The sequence below is a fragment of the Elephas maximus genome, chromosome 7 (genome assembly GCF_024166365.1).
Source record: "Elephas maximus indicus isolate mEleMax1 chromosome 7, mEleMax1 primary haplotype, whole genome shotgun sequence".
In the NCBI taxonomy this organism is placed as follows: Eukaryota; Metazoa; Chordata; class Mammalia; order Proboscidea; family Elephantidae; genus Elephas; species Elephas maximus.
Genome location: NC_064825.1, coordinates 58,491,740 through 58,515,933, shown reverse-complemented (window position 1 = coordinate 58,515,933; position 24,194 = coordinate 58,491,740). Strand labels below are relative to the sequence as shown.

Below are 24,194 nucleotides of genomic sequence, written 5' to 3'. Positions count from 1 at the left end.
GAGTCCAACAATTTTGATAAGGTAGATAAAAAAAATTTGCAATATTGAATACCAAACACTGACAGAAGATAGGAAATATCTAAAGAAGCCTGTATGTATTAAAGAAATAAAATCTGTAATTAAATTCTTTCCATAAAGAAATCTCCAGACCCAGTTGACATTAATGATGAATGCTTGCAAATATTTAAAGAAGAATTAACAAACAACTTCAGAGACTAGAGAAAGATGAAACACTTGCTAACTTGTTTAATTAGGCCATAAGACTTCTAAATAAAACCTTACAAAGATACTACAAGAAAGAAAATCTACAGGTCAAAATATTTTTTAAATACAGATACAAAAAAATTCCAAAGTGTTAATATTAAAAATTAAACCTAGCAATATTTTAATTATTTTTTAATATATTAAAAAGATAATTCCTCATAACCATTTGGGGTTTATTCCAGAAATACAAGGATGGGTTAATCTTTTGGATTTCTATTTGCTATCTCTCTATGGATTCTTGCAGCCTGGTAATTTGTGATTTTGCTCTATATAACCTTCTTAAATTCCTCTGTTGCTTTACCTGTGTGTTCCTTGGCTTAGTCTGTGTTTTGCCTGATCTCCTTCCTGGACTGTTGAAGAGCTCTGCCTATTAACCTTTTTTGAATTTTATCTCCAGTGATTCTAAGAACTTATCTTCCTCCAGGAGGTTTCCTGATTCTTTGTTCTGGTTGCTTGGTGAAGCCATCCTGGTCTGCCTCTTTCTGTGATTTGATATTGACTGTTGTCTCCAAGCCATCAATAATTTATTATATTTATTTATTTTACATTTGCTTACTGTGTCCTAGCTTCTTGTTTTGGTTTGTTTTGATATGCCCAGATAGGCTGGTCATGTGAGCTACTTTGATTATTGGCATCCTTGAATCTCTAACGTCCTGTCACCAGGTGGTTAGAGCTGCTACTAGGTATGCGACCCCAGGAGTCTGTTTACTTTTTTTTTTTGGTTAGCAGCTGAGCTCTTAACCACTGCTCCACCAGGGCTCCAACCTACTCAGAGGATCCTCGAAATACAGGCCTGGTGATCTTCTGAAAGATCACAGCCTTGAAAAACCTATGGAAATGTTCTACTCTGCACACATGAGTAGGACTGGACAGCAGGTTAACAACAGCAATCTTAGAAGCAGGTGTCTTTGATTAATATAGTCTTTTTTTTTTTTTTTTTGGTACTTTAGGAGAAAGTTTACAGAACAGTTAATACATAAATTGTTTTTGACATTGGTTGCCAACCCCACAATGTTATCAACACTCTCCCCTTCTTCTTCTCGAGTTACTTGTTTCCATTCCTCCAGTTTTCCTGTCCCTTCCTGCCTTCTTACCTTCGACTTTGGGCTGGTCTGCCCATTAATCTCATATACGTGGTTGAACTATGAAGCAAGTTCCTCATGTGTGTTATTTTTGGCACTATCCCCAAAACCCAATACCATCAAGTTTGGCACTATAGATCAGCCTAATCTTTGGCTGAAGGGTGAACCTCAAGAGTGACTTCAGTACTGAGTTAAAAGGGTGTCTGGGGCCATACTCTCAGGGTTTCTCCAGTCTGTCAGACCCACAAAGCCTGGTTTTTTTTGTGTGTGTGTGAATTTGAATTTTGTTCTACATTTTTCTCCTGCTCTGTACAGGACCCTGTACTGTGATCCCTGCCAGAGCAGTCAATGGTGGGAATCAGGCACTATCTAGTTGTTCTGGGCTCAGTTCAGTGGAGATTGTGGTAGTTGCGGCCTATTAGTCCTTCTTTCCTTGTGTCTTTGGTTTTCTTCATTCTCCTTTGCTCCAGCCAGGATGGGACTAGTAGATGTATTTTAGATGACCACTCACAGGCTTTTAAGACCCCAGATGAAACTCACCATGGTTGGATGTAGAACATTTTCTTTATGGACAGTGTTATGCCAGTTGAGCTAGATGTCTCCCGAAACCATGGTTCTCAGTTCTCAACCCAGTAGCTCCGTACCTCAGGAAATTTAAATGTGTCTGAGAAGCTTCTGTGACTTTGCCCTGGTCAAGTTGTGCTGACTTTCCTGTATTGTGTACTGTCTTACCCTTTACCAAAGTTACCACTTATTTACTGCCTAGCGAGTATTTTTCTCTCCCTACCCCACCCTCCTAACCATCAATAATTGTTTCTTTTTGTGTGGAAACATTTTCATGTGTTTTTTATAACAGTGGTCTTACACAGTATTTTTCCTTTTGTGATTGACTTACTTCACTCAGCATGATGCTTTCCAGATTCATCCATGTTGTGAGATGTTTCACAGATTCATCATTGTTCTTTATCACTGCCTAATATTCCATTGTGTGTATATACCATAGTTTGTTTATCCATTCATCTGTTGATGGGCACTTAGGTTGTTTCCATCTTTTTGCTGTTGTGAATAATGTTGCAACAAACATGGGTGTGTGTATTTCTATTCATGTGATGGCTCTTATTTCTCTAGGATATATTCGTAGGAGTGTGATTGATGGATCATATGGTATTTCTATTTTCAATTTTTTAAAGAAGCTTCATATTGTTTTCCAAATTTGTTTTTACCATTTTTCATTCCCACCAGGAGTGTGTAAGAGTTTCAAACTTCCTGCAACCTCTGTGACATTTGTTATTTTCTGTTTCATTCATGCCAGCTTTGTCGTGGTTAGATGGCATCTCATTATAGTTTTGATTTGCATTTCTCTTTTTAATGGCTAGTGATCACAAGCGCTTCCTTATGGGTCTCTTAGCTGCCTTAATGTCTTCTTTGGTAAAGTGTCTGTTCATATCCTTTGTCCATTTTTAATTGGATTATTTGTCTTTTTTGTGGTAGAGGTGTTGGATTTTCATATAGATTTTAGAGATAAGACCTTTGTCAGGCATGTCATAGACATTTTTTTTTTCCTCATCTGTGGGTTCTCTTTTTACTCTTTTGGTGAAGCCTTTGATGAGTGTGTTTAATTTTTAGACAAACCCATTTATCCTGCTTATTATCTGGTGTTTGCATATTATCAAGTATAATTTATATCTTGTTTATGCAATATATAAGGGCTCTGAGTGTAGACCTAATTTTTTTTATTCCATGATTTTCATAGTTTTTGGTTTTATATTTAGCCCTTTGATCCATTGGGAATTAGTTTTTGTGTATGATGTGAGGTATGGGCCCTGTCTCATTTTTTTCAAAAATGAACATCTGGTTTTTCCAGCAGCTTTTCTTAAAAAGACTGTCTTTTCCCCATTTAATGGACTTTGGGCCTTTGTTAAAGATCAGGTGGTCGTAGGTAGATGGATTTACATCTGGGTTCTCAATCCTGTTCCATTGGCCAACATATCTGTCATTGTATCAGCACTAGGCTGTTTTGACTACGATAGCTGTATAGTAGGTTCTGAGGTCAGGTATCGAGAGGCCATTCTTCTTCAACAATGCTTTATTTATCCAGGGCCTTTTTCCTTTTCATAGAAAATTAATGAGTAGTTTTTCTATCTCCTTAAAGAATGCCGTTGTTATTTGTATTGAAATTGCTTTGCGTTTGTAGATTGTTTGGGGTAGAATTGACATTTTCACAAAGTTAAGTCTACTTATCCATGATCATGGCATGTTTTTCCATTTATGTAGATCTCCTTTTATTTGCTTGATACAGTTTTTAACTAGAAACACAAAGATACAAAAAGGACTTCAGGCAAGTATATTGTTATTCAAAGTTTTCATAACTTGGGAAACTTTCCAACAGAGCCTAGGACTTGGAGCATATCTTCCCTTGCTAGTTTACTATTTATTTTATTTAAATATTACTTTACACAATGCTATTAATACTGAAATTCAGCATATTTCAAGTGGCAGGTTTGCCTTCTGTTTTTTTTCATTTACGTATGTAGCTGTCTGCTCTAGATGAGATTTCTGATTATTGGTGACTCTCACTCTTCCTGTGGTGTATGGCTTGTTTTGTTTTGTGTTGTGTGCTTTGGCTAGGTTGGTTCACCGCCAGAGAAAATACAGATTTTCTGGGTTCCTGCTCACTGTAGCTGCCTGTTCAAAGAGAAAGATGGACTACTGCATCAGATTTCTCCTTACTGTTTTTGCCTTCCCGTAGCCTGCACTCACTTTGACCAACTACCTACTACTAACAGTTGTAGTAGAGTCATTCCTATTCATGGCAACCCCTAAATATCATGGAGGAGTCCTTGGGTGGCGCATATGGTTAAATGCTTGGCTACTAACTGGAAGTTTGGTAGTTCAAACCCAATGAGAGATGTCTCAAAAGAAAGATCCTTAGATTTTCTCCTGAAAGGTCACAGTCTTGAAAACCCTTTGAAGCACATTTCTCTGAAGTATATGGGGTGACCATGAGTCGACAAACTAGGGCGTGATATTAAATTCTGTTCGCAATGTTTTCTATTTCCTCCCTAGAAATCTTTTCACCATTGGGACAGTTTCATTTCAGCCTTCTAGGTTTCTTGTCAGAATGAACAAATCTGATTTGGAAGATGTACAGATTAGATGGTAATATGAAGCAATTTTGTCGCAAGTACTTTGGACATTTTATCAGGAGGGACCAGTCCCTGGAGAAAGACATCATACTTGGCAAAGTGGAGTGTCACGGAAAAAGAGGAAGTCCCTCAACAAGATGGATTGACACAGTGGCTGCAGCAACAGGCTCAAACACAGTAATGACTGTGACGATGCTGCAGGACCAGGCAGTGTTTTGCTGTGTTGTGCACAGTGTGGCTATGAGTCCGAACATACTCGATGGCACCTGACAACAACAACGTTTCCTTACATTTGATTAGGAGCTAGTAAAAAAACATCATGTAGAGAATGTTAGATTTCTTCTGAGACAGAGGGGAGCAGGAAGGGATAAACAATGCATTTAATAGTGCATTATTTCAAATGAACTATAGAATTCCACTTTATTGCAGAAAATATATTTTAATGAGTCTCCATCATAGAAGATTCTGAAAGTGTTTATTCTTAATATTTTTGAGAAAGCTTTGAAACCCATACATGGCATGTGGATAAAGCTAGGCCAAAAGTTATAAAGCTGGAATTGAAGTCCGCTGGGAAGTTAGGTATAATCCCATGTTTATAATTCAGTAGGTGTCTTTTCCCCACAGGAAAAATATGCTAAATCTTAAGATTTATATATTTTTTTCCTCCTGCTCAAATATAATCTAAATATAGGTCTAGTTCGAGCAAAACTAAAATTTAAATCCTCTCCTAACAGAAACCTATGGGACATCTATCTGTGAAGCCCCAAACAATTTTTTGTGCTTTTGCTTGAAAACTCCCCAGAGATCCTGGCAAGTGTTGTTATTTAAGGTTTCTAATGCATTGCAATTGTCTCTGAGTAATATCAGTCATGAACGTGGCGATATCTGGTGACAGGGTGAGTTTGGGTAATATAGAAGGAGAAGCAAAACAATTTTATAAGATGAACAAGCAATCTTGCTACTAAATAGGAGGGATTTGAATCAGCACATGGTTCAATAAGAAACACTCTGAATTACCTCACTTTTTAGACTTCTGAAACCAAAGAGATTTTCAAACTGTCTTTAAAATAAAAAACCAAACCCACTGCCATCGAGTCATTTCTAATTCATAGGGAACCTATAGGACTGAGTAGAACTGCCCAGTAGAGTTTCCAAGGAGCGCCTGGTAGATTTGAACTGCCGACCTCTTGGTTAGCAGCTGTAGCACTTAACCACTACGACACCAGGGTATCCAAACCGTCTTTAGGAGAGAGAAAAATAAGTGCAAAAATTAAACGTTGTTTAGACACTGGAAGGACCCTTGGTGGCACAGTCATTAAACCCACCATTCACTCCATGGGAGAAAGATGTAGCAGACTGCTTCAGTAAAAATTACATCCTTGGAGACACTATGGGGCAGTTCTACTCTGTCTTATGGGGTTACTATGAGTTGGAATTGACTTGATGGCAATGGGTTTAGCCACTGGAGGAAGGAGACTCCATGATGCTAATACGATAACAGAGACCAAAGAGATAACTTTATAGGCAAGGACATTTTTGTACAATAGTAAAATAAATGTTTCTACTCTCCGTAAATGTAGAAGGTTTCCTTAGACAGTGGTAAGATCTCTATTGCTGAAAATGAATTAGTGCAAGAGTTGGAAGGAATTTCAGTGTAGCTTTACATCCCAATGAGAAAACTCACAACACGTGCCATTCTCCCATTGCTTGGATACATCTGATGACAGTAATCTCGTTATCTTACTAGGAATTTCTAACTGCATGAATAGGTTCAATATTACTGGAAACCAAATCTATTTTTCTGTAACTTTTCCTCTTTATCATGTACTGGCTCTTAGGACATGCAAAATGACACAAGAGGCAATTGCTTGAACTACTGCATATACTCTGTTGTTGTGTGCTATTGAGTCAATTCTGACTCATAGTGACTATATATGACAGAGTAGAACTGTTCCATAAGGTTTCCTAGGCTGTAATATTTGTGGGAGCAGATCGACACATCTTTTCTCCTGAGAAGCTGCTGGTGGGCTGCAGCCACGTGATTAATCACTGTGTTACCAGAGCTCCCCATATACTCTAGCCAGTTCTATATGTCTCCAATTTCATTAAAAAATATATTTAAGTCCCAGATATCATAAAACCATGTTTACCTTCCTCCAGATGCACTCTTAGTTTTTAATATGTATATTAACTTATTAAGGTATTTATGTACGAACAGGAGAACAAAAAAAGATTTGAAATATATTTATCCATTTAATCATTCATTCATTCCACACATTTTTATCATGCCAGTAACTACTTTGAGTGCAAGAAATAAACAGTAAACAAAAGAGGCAAAAATCACTCTGCATATAAATTTCACATTCACAAGGAACAACAGACAATACTAATTGCTGTGGAGAAAAAAAAAAAACTGGAAGGTAAGATGTGTAATGTCAATATTGGCAAGAGTGGTGCATTTTAAAATTCGGAGGCAAAGAAAAACTTTACTTTTGTATTGACACTGAGTAGAGAGACCTGAAACCATCAATATACCCATCATGGTAATACCTGGGGATGAACTTATCAGACAGTGAAGTGCAAAGGCAAGTTCAAAGGTCTAAAGTTGTACATATGCTTGTTTGGTTTAAAAAACTCCAGTAAGGTATGGATGGGCTAAGAGAGTCAGAGTTAGAGTAGTGGGAGACATAATCTGAGATTTAAAATGCTCCTAATCATGTAGGGTTTTGCCAGCAATAGTAAGGACTTTGGATTTTACTCTAAGTGAGATGAAAGAACACTGGAGGTTTTGAGGAATGGCTAGACATGATCTTAATTACATTTACTTCATAAGCAAAATAAAATTACTAAAATTAATTGTGATAGTATTATACGTATTATTACATTCCAGGCTGTGCTGAAAATCTCCATGGTTTACTCTAGTCAATGGTTAAAGTATTTTAGAGGTGAGCAAATTGAAGTTTAAAGTTACTGCATTCACAGGGCTAGTAAGTGACCAAGAATTTAACCTCAATCTGTTTCATTCCAAACAAACAAACAAAAAAAGCCCATTGACATCAAGTAGATTCCAACTTATATAGACACCCTACTTTTTACTCCTTATTCCAGATGAAAAGAATGCCGTCTGCTCAGAATTTCTGTATCTAGAATTAAAACATTTTCCTTCCCCCTGAGGTAGAGCTATCTTAGGAGAGGAAGAGACTGGCCTTCCAAAATTCCACCTAAGTCTGTGCTCTGTGGAACCCCACAAACATGTTCCATTTAGTTAATGAAACATCACAAAATGGGTGAGGGGGGAGAAATCAAGAAAAAGAGAGTGAAAGAGACAGAGAAAGGAAGAGAGAAAGAGAAAGAAAAAAGGGGCCAGGGGGAGAGAAAAAGAAAGAAAGAAGAAAATTATCGTTTTAGAAACCATAAAAATAAGATTACCAAGACTGGATATGGCATAGATGCAATGCTATTTTTAGAGCTAAAATAGATTTACAATCATAGTCATGCTTTTAAAATGAAAATAAGTCAATTATTTACACCAAGGTGTGCTACAAAACAGTAAGGAAGAAATAATGGAGAGGAGAAAGAAAATTGTGTCAGCAAAATTTTTATTAAATACCAGAAATCAGGAAAAGATTAGAGCTGATGATTTTTTAAAGCAATTTTTGCAATGAAAAAGGGCAAAACTCAAGATAAAATGCAGGTCAATGGTTTTCAACCTTTGGCTTTCAGGAAGAGCCAAAGTTGGCACTTTTCAGAGCCTCTCTGTACCTCAATTAGGACTATATGAATTTAGCCTTTTTTACATTGAGAATGTTTATATGATGTCATTTAAAAACTCTTTTATGGTTACAACTAATGATTAAAACATAACTCCTATACAATAAAAAAGAAAAAAAAATTGAAGTATCAAAATGAAAACTGCAGTACAGACTGGGTAGGTGTTATATTAAAAGATAACAGAAGGTGATATATAATAATTTGTGAAAATGCAATACAATGTCCAGTGCTTTGGGAAAATGGATAACTCAAGTTCATGGTCTAAAACCAGCAATAACTAAGGAAGACATTTAAAAAATATAAAGAAGAATTTTCTCAAAAGATAAATAAAAGACCGTAGAGTCTTATGATTTTAATCAGGAAAGGTTTCATGTTAGATCCATGTTCCAAAACATAGAAAAAAGGTGGAAAGCCACCAGTTCTCAAAAAAACAAACCAATACATTAATAAGGATTGGATCTTTTCCAATACAGTTTTTCATATTTATTTGGGGGCTGGAAATAATACACCAAAAGAAAACATTAAATTATGATCATTATAGATCTTGCACTAACCTACATAAAAATTTGATGAGAATCATTAGAAACTATAAGAATTAATTAAGAGTTTAACAATATTATTGGTTAAATGTAAATACTACAAAAACTTTTCATGTTTACCGGCAACAAACAATTAGAGAATGCAAAGGCACACAGCAACACTTTATAAGTTGTAACTTTTTATATAACTGTCTGGTCTTCTGTTTTTGATAATTCTGACTTAAAAAACCTAGACTTGACAGGTTTTAGACTTGTAGGTCGGTTAGGCTGAGTCCCATAATATGTTTGTGTAGTAAGTAGGTACTTACATACTTAATTGACTATAACCCATTGGGGACATATAAAAAACTTCTTGGAGGAAGGAAAATTATGTGTGTGGGGTGGGGGGAGAAGAGAAACAGTAGTATTTAAACAGATTTGATAACTTGGAAATTGTTGAGGTAACAAAAGCTGGCCTGGGAATAACAACAGGTGCATATAGACAAAAGAACCTGAGTGGCGCATGCTGTTTGTCATCAGCTGTTTACCTAAAGTTTGGTGGTTCCAACTCACTTATTAGCTCTGAGGAGGAAAGTCCTTACAAACTGCTTCTCCAAATATTAAAACCAAGAAACCCCTAAGAAGCAGTTCTAGTCTGTAATATATGGTTACATAAGTCAGAATGTCCTCAGTGGCAATGGGTTTGTTGGCTTTTGTTTGTTTGTTTTTAGATGTTGGGTTTTTTTTTTTTTTTGCTTGTTTTTTGTTCTTTTTTAGACACACATGTAGACAAAGTTTACAGTATAAAATCAAACCAAGCTAAGGTTTTCTTACTATGCTTTCATTTTCTTAGATCCTTCGGTGGCACAAACGGATTGTGCTCATCTACTGACCCAGAGGTTGAGGGTTCAAACCCACCCAGCAGTGCCACTGAAAAAATGCCTGGGAATCTGCTTCCATAAAGACTACAACCAAGAAAAAACTATGAAGCAATTCTACTCTGTAACACATGGGGTCAGCATGAGATGGAATTGGCTGAATGGTAATTGGTTTTTTTTATTCTGTTGATTCAGGAACAGGATCAGGATCACTCAGTAGAATTAAAGACTATAGTCTGGATACAAAGAGATGATTTTTTTTTCTTAAATCCATGTCTTCAGCACAACGGTGCTCTCGTCTTCTGCAGAACGGTGCAGACAGTAACATGCCGTCCAGCTGACCACCATGCATGGAGCCAGCACCTCCAGTCTGACACCAAAGTACTTCATCCTCAGTGGAATTCCCAGGCTGGAAGATGCACACATCTGGATCTCCCTGCCTTCTGCTTCATGTATGTTGTTGCTGTAGTGGGTAACTGTGGGCTTGTCTACCTCATCAGCCATGAGGAGAACCTGCACCGGCCCATGTATTACTTTCTAGCCCTGTTGTCCTTTACAGATTTTAGTGAGTGCACTTCATTTGTCCCCAATATGTTATGCATCTTTTGGTTCAGTCTCAAAGAGATTGACTTTAATGCTTGCCTTGTACAGATGTTTTTCATACATATACATATGCGCATGGCTGTGGACCACTGTGTGGCCATTTGCTACCCTCTACGCTATTCCACCATCCTCACCAACACTGTAACTATCAAGGTTGGGCTTGCCACCTTCATGCGAAGTGTGTTGCTCATGATCCCAATCACTTTCCTGATCAAGCGCCTTCCCTACTGCAGGGGCAACCTTATCCAACACACTTATTGTGACCATATGTCTGTGGCCAAATTATCCTGTGGCAATGTCAAGATTAATGCTATCTATGGTCTCATAGCTGCCATATTGATTGCGGGATTTGACATGTTCTGTATCTCTCTGTCTTACATCATGATCATCCGTGCTGTACTGAATCTGTCATCTGCAGATGCTCGCCACAAAGCCTTCAGCACCTGTACATCACACATATGTGCTATTGTCATTACCTATGTTCCAGCTTTCTTTAACTTCTTCACTCACCGCTTTGGTGGACACACCATACCTCACCATATCCACATCTTTATTGCCAATCTCTATGTATTGCTGCCTCCCACTTTGAATCCAATTGTCTACGGAGTGAAGACCAAGCAGATCCATGAAGAAGTGATGAAATTGTTCTCTAGAAAGGTATTTTGACTATGAGATAAATATATGATACAGAATTCTGCATTTAGCATACAGATAAAGAAAGAAAAATTATTGATGTAGAGAGCAAATGCAAAATTCAACAAAAATGAGCTCATTACAGGATAAAATACCTGTGGATTTTTGCCATAAAAGGTACTAAACAAACGTAAAATTTTTAACCCAAGACCTCTAATATGATAGGAAAAAAAAATGAGATAGAGAGAAAAGAAGTATACCTTTCACAAATAAACTAAACGTTAGTGAGACTTTGTGGAAAATACACACAGGTTGATATAGTTACGATATTCAACTTTAATTAAAACTGTTGGTGATTAATGCACCTTGGTCTAGGTACTGCCTGTAATAATACAGGAAAGGATAAAGAATGTCAGATTACCTAGAAAGGCTCAAGAAAATTGTGGAAGGGACATAAGGGACACTGCAGGAAAGCATGAAACTCTTCCCAAGAGCAACTGTGCTAAATTTCAGGGTCCTATCATCTTTCCTATTCCATATTTATACACAGTTTGTATCCCCATTGACCCCCATTGTCATTGAGTCAGTTACAACTCATAGTTACTCTGTATAACTTTACAAAAAAAAATCCCTTTGTCTGCACATTGATATCTTATGGCCCATTTAGACTCATAGGACTATACCAGTGTGTACAGAAATGAAACTGGAGTAAGTATCATCACTGGAGTTCAACATGAGCTGTGAAGTACTCCTTGGAATTAATATCAAGCAGAATTTTCAAAAAGAGTGGGTACCATTTGCCAGCTGTTTGAAGACAGTATTTAGAAGCAGGACAAAGGAGACTAAAGAAAATCTATGTAATTTACCAAGTAAGGATTTCTTGATTTCACTGCTTTACCTGTATTTATTTATTATTTTTTTTGTAGAGGGGAAACAGTTGAGTGGTCAGGGACAATGGAGAAATGAGTACCTTACTCAGATTTCTGGAACTAGCTGAGGAATAAGAAAAGGGAGGTGGAAGGACTAGTGTGGTATTCAGAAATAGTAAGATTGAGTGGAAAAAGAGAAAGAAAAAGAGCATAGCCCAAGAGATAATGGGGGTAATAAATTGAATGTGATCATGAAATGGATATAAATAGATACGCAGTTAGAGAGATTAATTATATTGGTAAAAATTAATTTCCTTTTATCTCAATATAAATGATATATTTTAATATTATGCTGTATAGGATAAAATGATTGTGAAATATATTAATCAAATGTATTTTTACAATACAATTTTCACACATTTGAGAGCAAGACCTGACATTTTAAAAAATACTAAAATTATAGAAGTGACCCCACCTAAAATAAACTGTAGGATGTTGAGTAGCTTATCACTAATAAATTTATTATACCTTGGGATTATGTTTTTGGTTTTGGAAATTTTGTTCATCAGAGTGTTTTCACTGAACCCATACCAAAACACTGTCAAACTGATCAAGAAAGTACTTTTCCTAAAATGTCATTTATTAAACAGATGAATTTGTCAGGAAGTATAAAGGTTTATATATTTTATTCCATTAAACTTTTACATCAAAACTATGGGATAGGCTTAATTATCTCCATTTTATAGATAAGGAATATGAACTATACAAAAAGCAAGGCTAGATATATCTCAAAACATTAAGATGGAATATTAATAAAAATAACAATAACAATACGCAGTGGGGTGGGATTTGGAGGCAGCAGCTGCATCAACAGCAACAAAATAAAACCAGAACATAAACTGAAAATCCGCAGAAATAAAATGCAACAAGCAAAACTGATTTGAGAAACCTAACAACCTCCAATTCGTTTTATATCATTTTTCCCATTACACACACAAAAAGTTATGGATAACCATGACAAATGATACCTTTGAAAACTAAGACACAACTGAATTAGGGCCAACAGGCTAGAATCTATGAGTCGACAAACTAGGGGGTGATATTAAATTCTGGTCACAATGTTTTCTATTTTCTTCCAAGAAATATTTTCACCATTGGGACAGTTTCATTTCAGCCCTCTTTGTTTCTTGCCGGAAGAACCAACACATCTGTTTTGGAAGATGTACAGCCAGAATGTTCCTTAGAAGGGAAGATGGAGAGATTTTGTCTCAAGCACTTTGGACATGTTATTAGCAGGGACCAGTCCCTGGAGAAGGACATCATGCTTGGTAAAGTAGAGGGTCAGTGAAAAAGAGGAAGACCCTCAACAAGATGGATCAACACACAGGCTGCAACAATGGGCTCAAACATAGCAACGATTGTGAGGATGCTGCAGGACCAGGTAGTGTTTTGTTCTGTTGTGTACAGTGTCGCTGTGAGTCGGAACTGACTCCATAGCACCTGACAACAACAACGTTTCCTTACATTTGATTAGGAGCAGATAAAGTAACATCACGTAAAGAATGTTAGATTTCTTCTAAGACAGGGGGGATCAGGAAGGGATAAACAATGCATTTAATACTGCATTATTTCAAATGATCAATAGAACCCCACTTTATTGCAGAAAATATATTTTAATGAGTCTCCAGTATAGAAGATTCTGAAAGTGTTTATTCTTAATATTTTTGAGAAAGCTTTGAAACCCATACATGCCATGTAGATAAAGCTAGGCCAAAAGTTATAAAGCTAGAATTGAAGTCCTCTGGGAAGCTAGATATAACCCCATGCTTATAATTCAGTAGATGTCTTTTCCCCCTATGGAAAATATGTTAAAATTTGAAGTTTATATATATATTTTCCTCCCGCTCAAATATAATCTAAATATAGATCCAGTTTGAGCAAAACTAAAATTTCACTCCTCTGGTAACAGAGACTTTGGGAAATCTATCTGTGAAGCTCCAAACAATTATTTGTCCTTCTGTGTAGAAACTCCCCAGATAACCTGGTATGTGCTGTTATTTTTATTTTTTTTTTTTAATGCGTTGCAATTTTCTCTGAGTAATACCAGTCATGAACGTGGGGTTTAAAGCATCTGGTGACACGGTGAGTTTGGTTGATACAAAAGGAAAAATAAAACAAGATGAACAAGCAATCTTGCTACTAAATAGGAGGGATTTGAATCAGAACATGTTTGAATAAGGAATACTCTGAATTATCTCACTTTCTAGACTTCTGAAACCAAAGAGATTTTCAAATTGTCTTTAGGACAGAGAAAAAGAAGTGGGAAAAATGAAACATTGTTTAGACACTGGAAGGAGCCTTGGTGGTCCAGTGGTTAAATGCTTGGCTGCTAACCAAAAGGTTGGCTGTTCAAACCCACCATTCACTCCATGGAGGAGAGATGCAGCAGTCTGCTTTGATAAAGAGTACATCTTTGGAGACGCTATGGGGCAGTTCTACTCTGTCTTATACGGTTGCTATGAGTTGGAATTGACTTGATGGCAGTGGCTTTTAGCCACTGGAGGATGGAGAATCCGTGATACTAATGTGACAACAGGGACCAAACAGATAATTTTACAGGCAAGCACACTTCTGTACGGTAATAGAGTAAATGTTTCTACTCTCCATAGATGGAGAAGATTTCCTTAGACAGTGGTAAGATCACTATTGCTGAAAATGAATTAGTGCAAGCGTTGGAAGGAACTCCAGTGTAGCCCTACTTCCTGACAAGAAAGCTCACGACACATGCCATTCTCCCATTGCTTGGATACATCTAGTGACAGTAATCTCATTACCTTATTAGGAATTTCTAACTGCATGTATAGGTTCAATATTACTCAAAACCAAATCTGTTCTTCTGCAACTTTTCCTCTGCATCATACACTTGCCCTTAGGGCATGTGAAATGACAGGAGAGGCAAGTGCTTGTATCTACTCCATATACTCTGTTGTTGTGTGCTGTTGAGTCCATTCTGACTCATAGTTACTGTATATGACAGATTAGAACTGTTCCATAAGGTTTTCTGGACTGTAATCTTTATGGGAGCAGATTGCTGCATCTTTTCACCTGAGAAGCTCCTGATGGGTTGGAACGGCTGACCCTTCCGTTAGTATCCAAGCACTTAACCACTGTGTTACCAGGGCTTCCCATATTCTCTAGCCAATTGTATTATCTCCAATTTCCTTAAAATTATGTTTAAATCCCAGGTATCATAAAATTATGTTTGCCTTACTCTAGATGCACTCTTAGTGTTTAATATGTACATTAACTTATTAAAGTATTTATGTACAAACCAGAGAACAACAATAAAGAAAAAAATGGTTTGAAATTTATTCATCCAGTCAATCATTTATTCATTCCACACATTTAATTATTTATTCATTCCACACATTTTTATTGTGCCAATAGCTATTTTAAGTGCAAGAAATACAACAGTGAACAAAAGACAAAAATCACTATGCATATAAATTTTACATTCAAAAGGAACAACAGACAATACTACTTGCTGTGGAGAAAAAAAAAAAACTGGAAAGTAAGATGTGTAATGTCAATATTGGCGAGAGTGGTGCACTTGAAAATTCGGAGGCAGAGAAAAGCTTCACTTTTGTGTTGACACTGAGTAGAGAGACCTGAAATCATCAAAATACCGATCATGGTAATACCTGGAGATGAACTTATCAGACAGTGAAGTGCAAAGGCAAGTTCAAAGGCCCTAAGTTGTACACATGCTAGTTGAGTTTGAGAAACCTCCGGTAGGTATGGATGGACTAAGAGAGTCAGCATTAGAGTAGTGGGAGGCACAATCTGAGATTTAAAAGGGTCCTAATCATGTAGGGTTTTGCCAACAATAGTAAGGACTTTGGTTTTTGCACTAAGTGAGATGAAAGAACACTGGAGGTTTTGAGGAATGGCTAGACATGATCTTAATTACATTTACTTTATAAGCAAAATAAAATTACTAAAATTAATTGTGATAGTATTATACGTATTATTACATTCCAGGATGCGCTGAAAATCTCCAAGGTTTACTCTAGTCAATGGTTAAAAGTATTTTAGAGGGGAGCAAATTGAAGTTTAGAGTTACTGCATTCACAGGGCTGGTAAGTGACCAAGAATTTAACCTTGATGTGTTTCATTCCAAAGAAAAAACAAAAACCCATTTCCGTCAAGTAGATTCAACTTCTAGAGGCACCTTAATTTTTATTCCTCTGTTGAGATGAAAAGATTGTTGTCTGCTCAGAATTTCTGTATCTAGAATTACACCATTTTCCTTTCCCCTGAAGTAGGGCTATTTTAGGAGAGGGAGAGACTGGCCTTCCCAAAATTCCACTTAAGTCTGTGGTCTGTGGAACCCCACAAGCATGTTCTATTTGGTTAGTTCATCATCATAAACAGCTCCTAATTGAAGGGTGGAGGGAGAGGGAGAAATAAAGAGAGAGTGAAGGAGACAGAGAAAGAAAGTGAGAAAGAAAGAAAGAAAATTATCATTTAAAAAAAAAATCATTTTAGAAACCATAAAAATAAGATTACCAAGACTGGATATGGCATAGATGCAATGCTATTTTCAGAGCTAAAATAGATTTACAATCATGTCATGCTTTTAAAATGAAAATAAGTCAATTATTTAGACCGAGGTGTTCTACAAAACAATAATGAAGAAATAATGGAGAGGAGAAAGAAAATTGTATCAGCAAAACTTTTATTAAATACCAGAAATCAGGAAAAGACTAGAGCTGATGATTTTTTAAAGCAATTTTTGCAATGAAAAAGGGCAAAACACAAGGTAAAATGCATGTCAATGGTTTCCAACCTTTGGCTATCAAACAGAGCCAAAGCTGGCACTTTTCAGAATCTCTCTGTGCTTCAATTAGAACTATTTGAATTTATCTTTTTTATACATTGAGAATGTTTATATGATGTCATTTTAAAAATCTTTTATGATTGAAACTAATGGTTAAAATATAGCTCCTGTAGAAAACTCTAGGCTAAATCCTGTCAAAAAAGAAGTACCAAAATGAAAACTGCAGTACAGACTGGGTAGGTGTTATATTAAAAGATAACAGAAGGTGATATATAATAATTTGTGAAAATGCAGTACAATGTCCAGTGCTTTGGGAAAATGGATAACTCAAGTTCATGGTCTAAAACCAGCAATAACTAAGATAGAAGTTAAAAAAATATAAAGAAGAATTTTCTCAAAAGATAAATAAAAGACCCTAGAGTCTTATGATTTTAATCAGGAAAGATTTCAAGTTAGATGCATGTTCCAAAACACAGAAAAAAGTGGAAAGCTAACAGTTCTCAAAAAATAAAAAACAAATAAATTAATAAGGATTGCACCTTTCCCAATATAATTTTTCACAGTTATTTCAGGGCTAGAAATAATACACCAAATCACTAAATTATGTTTATTATAAATTTTGCACTAATCTACATAAAAATTTGGTGAGAATCATTAGAAACTAGGAGAATTAAGAGTTTAACAAAGTTATTGGTTCAATATAAATGCTACAAAAATTTTTGATATTTACCAGCAATAAACAATTAGAGATTTAATGCAAATGCAGATGGCCACACTCTATAAATTGTAACTTATTATATAACTGTCTGGTCTTCTGTTTTTTGATAGTTCTGACTTAAAAAACCTAGACTTGACAGGTTTTAGACTTGTAGGTAGATTCGGCTGAGTCCCATAATATTTCTATAATAAGTAGGTGCTCACATACTTAATTGACTATAACCCATTGGGCACATACAAAAAACTTCTTAGAGGAAGGGAAATTATGTGGTGGGGTGGGGCGGGGAAGAGAATCAGTAGTACTTAAACAGTGTTGACAATTTGGAAATTGTTGATGGAACAAAAGCAAGTATTAGTAGCTGGCCTGGGAATAAGAGCAGGCACATATGCACAAAAGAGCCCGGGTGGCACAAGTGGTTTGTCATCAGCTATTAACCTAAAGTTTGGTGGTTCCAACTCACTCAGAGGCTCTGAGGAAGAAAGGCCTGGTGAACTGCTTCTCCCAAGATTAAAACGAAGAACGCCCCGTGAAGCAGTCCTACTCCGTAACACACGCTCACATGGGTCAGGGTGGACTCCACGGTGACGGGCTTGTTGGCTTTTTGTTGTCATTTTTGTTTTTAGGTGTTGGCTTCTTTTTTGCTTATTTTTTTGGTCTTTTTTTAGACATACATGTAGATAGAGTTTACAGGGTAAAATCAAGCCAGGCTAGGGCTTTGTTAATATGCTTTCATTTTGTTAGATCCTTGGGCGGCACAAACGGTTTGTGCTCATCTACTAACCCAGAAGTTGGGGGTTCAGATCCCCCCATCAATGCTACCAAAGAAATGCCTGGAAATCTGCTTTCCACAGCCAAGAAAACACTATGAAGCAATTCTATTCTCTAACACATGGGGTCAGCATGAGTTGGAATTGGCTGAATGGTAATTGATTTTTTTATTCTGTTGATTCAGTAACAGGATCAGGATCACTCAGTAGAATCAAAGAATACAGTCTAGATACAAATACAAAGAGATGATTTTTTTTTTCTCAAATCCTTTATTTATACTGTGAAAAATACTCGTTCATCTTTTTCCTCTGGCTGAAAATAGCAACAGTGCTCTCTGCCTCTACAGAAGAGTGCAGAGAGTAACATGCCCTCCAGCTGACCACCATGCATGGAGCCAACACCTCCACTCTGACACCAAGATACTTCATCCTCAAAGGAATTCCTGGGCTGGAAGATGCACACAGCTGGATATCCCTGCCATTCTGCTTCATATACATTATTGCTGTATTGGGAAACTGTGGGCTCATCTACCTCATCAGCCATGAGGAGCCCCTGCATCAGCCCATGTATTACTTTCTAGCCCTGTTGTCCTTTACAGATGTTATTGGCTGTACTTCATTTGTCCCCAATATGTTATGCATCTTTTGGTTCAGCCTCAAGGAGATTGACTTTAATGCTTGCTTGTACAGATGTTTCTCATACGTATGCTGACAGGCATGGGGTCTGGGGTGCTCATGCTCATGGCTCTGGACGGCTATGTGGCCATTTGCTGCCCTCTACACTATTCTACCATCCTCACCAACACTGTAATTATCAAGGTTGGGCTTGCTGCATTCATGCGAACTGTGTTGCTCTTGATCCCATTCACTTTCCTGATCAAGTGTCTTCCCTACTGCAGGGGCAACCTAATCCAACACACTTATTGCGACCATATATGTCTGTGGCCAAATTATCCTGTGGCAATGTTAAGATTAATGCTATCTATGGTCTCATAGCTGCCATATTGATTGCGGGATTTGACATGTTCTGTATCTCTGTGTCTTACATCATGATCATCCATGCTGTACTGAATCTGTCATCTGCAGATGCTAACCACAAAGCCTTCAGCACCTGTACAGCACACAAATGTGCTATTGTGATTACCTATGTTCCAGCTTTCTTTAACTTCTTCACTCACCGCTTTGGTGGAAGCACCATACCTCACCATACCCACACCTTTATTGCCAACCTCTCCCTATTGCTGCTTCTCACCTTGAATCCAATTGTCTATGGAGTAAAGACCAAGCAGATCCATGAAGAAGTGATCAAATCTTCCTTTAGAGAGAGAGATTTTGGGTGTGAGATAAATATATGATATAGAATTCTGCATTTAGTATAAAGATAAGGAAAAAAGTTATAAATGAAGAAAGCAAATGCAAAATTCAACAAAAATGAGCTCACTACAGAATAAAATACCTGAATTTTCTGCCATTAATGCAATAAACAACCACAGATATTTTATTCTAAGACCTCAAATTTGATAGAGAAAACATGAAATAGAGAAGAAACAAGGACACTTTTCACACATAAAATAAAATTTAGTGAGAATTTGTGGAATAAACACACAGGATGGAATAGTTAGGATAGTCAACAAGTGAAACTCTTGGTGATTAATGCCCTTTGGTCTAGGTCCTGTGGGTAAGTACACAGGAAAGGATAAAGAATGTCAGATAAGAGGCAGGACAAAGATGGCGGACTAGGTGGATGCTACCACGGATCCCTCTTGCAACAAAGACTCAGAAAAACAAGTGAATCGATCACATACATAACAATCTACGAACCCTGAACAACAAACACAGATTTAGAGATGGAGAACGAACAAATACGGGGAGACAGCGATTGTTTTCAGAGCCTGAAGCCAGTGTACCACTCAGGTGACCTTCGGCGCCCGATTTGGGGCAGAGCCTAGGGGGGCAGACGGCACAAACAAGGGGCCCAGCCCTGACCCCCGAACTCATTCAAGAAGGGGGCCCAGCCAGTTCGCGCTGCTGGCATGGCAGCGCAGCCGGTAGGAGAAGTCCCCGGAAGGCAGTGACAGGTCTTGGAGCGGGGAGAGCAGCGTCCCAGCCGGGGAGCCGTCCCGCCGGAATTTTGACTGAGCGCAGGCAAGGCATAGAAGCGGGAGCTGCTTCACCCCCCTGAACTAGCCCCGGGGGGGGCCAAGCCGGTTCGCAGGGGCGGCATGGCGACGCGTCCGGTGGGGGAGGTCCCCCGGGGGCAGCGACTGGTCTTGGAGCGGGGAGAGCGGTGTCCCAGCCGGGACGCGCGGTCAGGGCGCAGGCGTGGGGAGCTGCTCCACTCACCTGAGCTGACCTCGGGGGGGCCCAGCCGGTTTTCGGGGGCTGCGCGGCGATGCGACTGGCGGGAAGGACAGTCCCCAGGAGGCAGCGACTGATTTTGGAGTCGGGAGTGCACCGTCCCAGTAGGGCAACCTTGACATTAGGCGTGGGGCTGGCAGCGGAGGATCTGACCATGACTCCAGCGGACCAGACCCCCGGGGGGCAATCTCCACACAGCCAGCACACATAGGCGACGCACCCCGCGGAAATCTCAGATATAATAGTCATTCCAAGCAAGACAAGCAACTCTGGCTATATTCTGAGGTGCTACTCTCCTATCTCTCTGATTCCTTCCCCACCCTCCCCAGGCGGCTTCATTAACATCCGAATAGCCTGAGCCAGCGGGAGAACTCTGATAGAGATCTGACAGCATTTTTCTTTTAGAGATTTTCTGGAAAAACTAGTTGCCCAGCGATGGCTCGGAGACAGCAGACCATATCAAACCACAAAAAGAAGCAGACCATGACAGCTTCTCCAACCCCCCCCCAAAAAAATCAAATCTTTCCCAAATGAAGATACAATCCTGGAATTATCAGATACAGAATATAAAAAACTAATTTACAGAATGCTTCAAGACATCACAAATGAAATAAGGCAAACTGCAGAAAAAGCCAAGGAACACACTGATAAAACGGTTGAAGAACTCAAAAAGATTATTCAAGAACATAGTGGAAAAATTAATAAGTTGCAAGAATCCATAGAGAGACAGCATGTAGAAATCCAAAAGATTAACAATAAAATTACAGAATTAGACAATGCAACAGGAAGTCAGAGGAGCAGACTCGAGCAATTAGAATGCAGACTGGGACATCTGGAGGACCAGGGAATCAATACCAACATAGCTGAAAAAAAATCAGATAAAAGAATTAAAAGAAATGAAGAAACCCTAAGAATCATGTGGGACTCTATCAAGAAGGATAACCTGCAGGTGATTGGAGTCCCAGAACAGGGAGGGGGGACAGAGAACACAGAGAAAATAGTTGAAGAACTCGTGACAGAAAACTTCCCTGACATCATGAAAGACGAAAGGATATCTATCCAAGATGCTCATCGAACCCCATTTAAGATTGATCCAAAAAGAAAAACACCAAGACATATTATCATCAAACTTGCCAAAACCAAAGATAAAGAGAAAATTTTAAAAGCAGCCAGGGAGAAAAGAAAGGTTTCCTTCAAGGGAGAATCAATAAGAAAAAGTTCAGACTACTCAGCAGAAACCATGCAGGCAAGAAGGGAATGGGACGATATATACAGAACACTGAAGGAGAAAAACTGCCAGCCAAGGATCATATATCCAGCAAAACTCTCTCTGAAATATGAAGGCGAAATTAAGATATTTACAGATAAACACAAGTTTAGAGAATTTGCAAAAACCAAACCAAAGCTACAAGAAATACTAAAGGATATTGTTTGGTCAGAAAACCAATAATACCAGATACCAGCACAATACAAGGTCACAAAACAGAACGTCCTGATATCAAGTCAAATAGGGAAATCACAAAAACAAACAAATTAAGATTAATTAAAAAAAATAATAATACACATAACAGGGAATCATGGAAGTCAATAGGTAAAAGATCACAATAATCAAAAAGAGGGACTAAATATAGGAGGCATTGAACTGCCAGATGGAGAGTGATACAAGGCGATATAGAACGATACAAGTTAGGTTTTTACTTAGAAAAATAGGGGTAAATAATAAGGTAACCACAAAAAGGTATAACAACTCCATAACTCAAGATAAAAGCCAAGAAAAACGTAACGACTCAACTAACATAAAGTCAAACACTATGAAAATGAGGATCTCACAATTTACTAAGAAAAACGTCTTAGCACAAAAAAGTATGTGGAAGAATGAAATTGTCAACAACAGACATGAAAAGGCATCAAAATGACAGCACTAAAAACTTATTTATCTATAATTATGCTGAATGTAAATAGACTAAACGCACCAATAAAGAGACAGAGAGTCTCGGACTGGATAAAGAAACACGATCCATCTATATGCTGCCTCCAAGAGACACACCGTAGACTTAGAGACACAAACAAACTAAAACTCAAAGGATGGAAAAAAATATATCAAGCAAACAATAAGCAAAAAAGAAGAGGAGTAGCAATATTAATTTCTGACAAAATAGACTTTAGACTTAAATCCACCACAAAGGATAAAGAAGGACACTATATAATGATAAAAGGGACAATTGATCAGGAAGACATAACCATATTAAATATTTATGCACCCAATGACAGGGCTGCAAGATACATAAATCGAATTTTAACAGAATTCAAAAGTGAGATAGACACCTCCACAATTATAGTAGGAGACTTCAACACACCACTTTTGGAGAAGGACAGGACATCCAGTAAGAAGCTCAATAGAGACACGGAAGACCTAATTACAACAATCAACCAACTTGACCTCATTGACTTATACAGAACTCTCCACCTAACTGCTGCAAAGGATACTTTTTTTTCTAGCCCACATGGAACATTCTCTAGAAGAGACCACATATTAGGTCATAAAACAAACCTTTGCAGAGTCCAAAACATCGAAATATTACAAAGCATCTTCTCAGACCACAAGGCAATAAAACTAGAAATCAATAACAGAAAAACTAGGGAAAAGAAATCAAATACTTGGAAAATGAACAATACCCTCCTGAAAAAAGACTGGGTTATAGAAGACATCAAGGAGGGAATAAGGAAATTCATAGAATGCAAGGAGAATGAAAATACTTCCTATCAAAACCTCTGGGACACAGCAAAAGCAGTGCTCAGAGGCCAATTTATATCGATAAATGCACACATACAAAAAGAAGAAAGAGCCAAATTCAGAGAACTGTCCCTACAACTTGAACAAATAGAAAGTGAGCAACAAAAGAGTCCATCGGGCACCAGAAGAAAACAAATAATAAAAATTAGAGCTGAACTAAATGAATTAGAGAACAGAAAAACAATTGAAAGAATTAACAAAGCCAAAAGCTGGTTCTTCGAGAAAATTACCAAAATTGATAAACCATTGGCTAGACTGACTAAAGAAATACAGGAAAGGAAACAAATAACCTGAATAAGAAACGAGAAGGACCACATCACAACAGAACCAAATGAAATTAAAAGAATCATTTCAGATTACTACGAAAAATTGTACTCTAACAAATTTGGAAACCAAAAGAAATGGATGAATTCTTGGAAAAACACTACCTACCTAAACTAACACATTCAGAAGTAGAACAACTAAATAGACCCATAACAAAAAAAGAGATTGAAACGGTAATCAAAAAACTTCCGACAAAAAAAAGCTCTGGCCCGGACAGCTTCACTGCAGAGTTCTACCAAACTTTCAGGGAAGAGTTAACACCACTACTACTGAAGATATTTCAAAGCATGGAACATGATGGAATACTACCCAACTCATTCTATGAAGCCACCATCTCCCTGATACCAAAACCAGGTAAAGACATCACAAAAAAAGAAAATTATAGACCTATATCCCTCATGAACATAGATGTAAAAATCCTCAACAAAATTCTAGCCAATAGAATCCAACAACACATCAAAAAAATAATTCACCATGATCAAGTGGGATTTTTACCAGGTATGCAAGGCTGGTTTAATATCAGAAAAACCATTAATGTAATCCATCACATAAATAAAACAAAAGATAAAAACCACATGATCTTATCAATTGATGCAGAAAAGGCATTTGACAAAGTCCAACACCCATTT

At 37.6% G+C, this 24,194-nt stretch overlaps 2 pseudogenes; both read left to right on the top strand.

The window, feature by feature from the left end:
* The first annotated feature begins 10,005 nt into the window (after positions 1 to 10,005).
* On the top strand, positions 10,006 to 13,091 carry LOC126078971 (olfactory receptor 52N2-like; annotated as a pseudogene).
* Positions 13,092 to 18,474: 5,383 nt separating this feature from the next.
* On the top strand, positions 18,475 to 23,270 carry LOC126079550 (olfactory receptor 52N2-like; annotated as a pseudogene).
* The last annotated feature ends 924 nt before the right edge of the window (positions 23,271 to 24,194 follow it).